Source organism: Pinus tabuliformis, chromosome 1_2, assembly GCF_031772625.1.
Source record: "Pinus tabuliformis cultivar Carrire ecotype Pingquan chromosome 1_2, CPIR1, whole genome shotgun sequence".
Classification (NCBI taxonomy): domain Eukaryota; kingdom Viridiplantae; phylum Streptophyta; class Pinopsida; order Pinales; family Pinaceae; genus Pinus; species Pinus tabuliformis.
Genome location: NC_142298.1, coordinates 1,150,999,038 through 1,151,002,684, shown reverse-complemented (window position 1 = coordinate 1,151,002,684; position 3,647 = coordinate 1,150,999,038).

Sequence of the window (3,647 nt, the reverse complement as noted above, 5' to 3'; positions counted from 1 at the left end):
CAGCGCCTAACTAGCCATATATAGCGTATTCAATGCACCCGGAGATGCACGGGACATAGCCCGCTAACACGCAAATTGCCTTTTTTTATTTAGTGACGAGTTTCCAAATTCGTGTGTTAACGGATTATCTCTCGTGCATCTCCGGGTGCATTGAATACGCTATATATGGCTGGTTAGGCGCTTCCGTCACAAAAGCCCAAATCCAACGAGAAGAGCAATAAACACGTGTAGGAATTAATATTATGGTTATTAGTTACAATTAGTAGTTAAGATTTCAAATTTGATTAAATTTTTTATTAAACTTTTAATTAATAAATTTTCGAATTTATTTTAAGAAAAGATGGAAAGCAAAAAAAATCTTTAAAATTGAAATCTTGATTACGTTATAGTGTAGACTAATTTTCATCTAATAGCCAAGTTAAGGAGTTAAGGTTTATTTCTATCTCTATATAATATTAAGTCTTCACTATTGAATTTGGTGTATTATTCCATTTTGGTTGGCTTACATTGCTTAAAATATTTTTAGTGGATAAATCATATATCATTGTTAAACATTTGCTTTAAAAATTCAGAACAATGGAGAATCTATTATCCATAAATTGTGGATAAAGGTCCACTTTTGATTTGATCAAATATGGAGGACTATGTATCAATGATATATTATTCCATTTTGGTTAGCCTACATGTAGTTTTTGTTACACTAAACTTGTATTAAATTGTATGCAAGATCAGTTTAGGAGTTGTGTTATTTAACCATATTTCATAGCTTCTTTTTTTTAGTTTTGTAAAGGAATATATGGTCATATATCTATAGTAGATATAAGTAATTGGATTAAGATTTGGTATGAAGTTATATTGCTTTAATAAATTAAGGAGTTGGGAGTATGGTTTGTTCTCATATTTACCTAAGATTAATTAAGAGAGACATTTTTTGCTAGAATGGTAAGTGCCTTTGCTACTAAGGGTGCTTTCCCCTTTGTTATGACATAAGTTATTGGGATATTTGATGTTATGAAGCCAGCTCACAAAAAGATAGAAAAGATAGATCAACATCTTATAAACCAGCCTCTTCAAGGGGGCAACCTCCTTTACATTACACAAATGAACAATTCTTGGATAATACAAATGACAAAACCTCCTTTCTATATATAGGAGTGTAAGGGGTCACAATATAACCAAAGCCGACCTAACAATAATAATATAAGGGTACAAAAATAAAAATAGTGGGCTTCTATGGGGCACAATAATAACAATATGGGGACAAAAGGGGCACAACAATAACAATAAGGGATACAATGACAATAGTAATGGGAGAATCACTAGTATTATAGGGACCTAACATGCCCCTCTCCTTCAAAAGAGTGTTGTCCTCAACGCTTGAGTAGTTTTGGATGCTTTTGTATAAAATTCTCGTCCTCCCATGTGGAATCTTCAACGGGTAAGTTCTTCCACTTGATGAGATACACTGAAATTGATCGATTTTGTAGCTGTCAATTTCTTGTTTCTTTGACTGCTTCAGGTTCCAATATGATTTTTTCCTTCCTCATCAAGTTCTGGCAATATTGTCTGAACTGGGAGCTTGTGACCTATAACCTTCTTTAAACATGATACATGGAAAACTGGGTGCACTCGGGAAGCTGTAGGAAGCTCCAATTTGTATGCCATAGTATCTATCTTTTGCAACACCTTGTATGGACCATAATACTTTGGTGATAATTTATTATCCTTCTTAGCTTGCTTGAGGAACATTTTTTTATATGGTTGTATTCGTAGGAATACCCAATCACCTACATCAAAACTTCTTTCGTTGCGATGTTGATCTGCCTACTTTCATTCTATTTTATGCCAAGGTGAGGTTATCCTTTAAGAGTTGGAGAACTTGTTGTTGATGCTCGATGTGATCTTCCACTGCTTGAACCTTAGAATTTTCTCTTAAATATGAAGTGATGGATGGTGGATGATATCCATAAAGTGCCATAAATGGGATCATTTTTGTTGCAATATGGAAGGAAGTGTTATACCACCATTCAGCCAAAGGCAACCATTTGACTCATTGTGTTTCTTTATCATATACAAAGCAACGAAGATATCTTTCCAAACATTTGTTTACTATCTTAGTTTGCCCATCATATTGAGGATGATAAGATGAGCTATGAGCTAACTGAGTACCAAGACAAGAAAATAATTCTGTCCAAAAAATTCCAGTGACAATGGGATCTCTGTCGCTTACAATAAAATTTGGGTTTCCATGTAGCTTTTGAATTGTTTCCATAAATGTAGTAGAAATTGTACTTGCTTTAAATGGATGAGATAATGCACAAAAGTGTGTATACTTGGTAAGTCTGTCAACTACCACCATGATAACACTCTTTCCTTCGGACTTGGGTAAACCTGTGATAAAATCCGTTGAAACCTCCTCCCAATGTTGGCTTGGAATGGATAAAGGTTGTAATAGACCTGGGGTCTTAATTGTTTCAACTTTATTTTGTTGGCAAACCAAATATTCCGCCACAAACTTTTGAATATCCGATTTAAGGCCATCCCAAAAAAAAACCTTCTTAACCCTATGGTAAGTTTTTAGAAATCGTGAGTGCCCTCCTAAGGGAGAGGTGTACAATTCCCTAAGAATCTTTTGTTTGAGACGTTGGGAATTCTTACATAGGTATAAGCGATCTTTGTACCATAACGAATCATTTTTCCAGCTAAATGTATCAGATATACTGGGATCTTATTGTAGTTTTTGAATGAGTGCCCACACTTCTTTGTCATTCTTCCATTCATCCCTTGCTTTGTTTATCCAATCTAGTTGGATAATAGAAATGCCACAAAGAAATGATTCCACATCCTCATCCTTGCTTGAGAGTGCATCTACCACAACATTTTGCTTCCCTTTTTTGTAGATGATTTCAAAATCATAACCCAACATCTTTGTGACCCATTTTTGCTGCTCTTCTGAAGATAATATTTGTTCTAAAAAGTATTTAAGACTATCATGATCTGTTTTTACCTTGAAGTGTCTTCCCATTAGGTAGGGTCACCATTTCTTAAGTGCATGTAGTATTGCCAACATTTCCTTCTCATAAATAGCTTTATGTAAATACTTTCCTTTGATTGGATGACTTTCAAAAGCAATGGGTCATTCTTCTTGCATTAAAACAATACCAATTCAATTTCCCGAGGAATCACATTCCACAATAAAGGTTTTTGTGAAGTCCGGTGTAGCTAAGACCAGTGCATGACACATTTCCTCTTTAAGATGTTATTGGGCTATTCAATACATAGTCTCCCATGGATAGCTTGATATTATGGCACTTTCCTAAGCAATTTATGGTTCCTCCACTTGCAACCATCACTTGACACTCTGGTGTTGGATATAGGAAGCAATTCAATTCCTTGGTTGTCTTACAATGAATAAAATTATAGGTACTGCTTGAATCAATCAAGACTATTACCTTTTTTCTTCTTGATATGCCCTTCTATCTTGATCGTTTGAGGAGTGGTAATTCCAGCCAATGCATTACAAGACATGATCAGATTCATTTCTTATTTCTCTAGGGTTTGTTCCTGGTGTATATCCTCTTCTTTTGACGTTTCTTGTTCATTTTCTTCCTCCTCTTCACAATCTATGTAAAATAATTTCTTCTTAG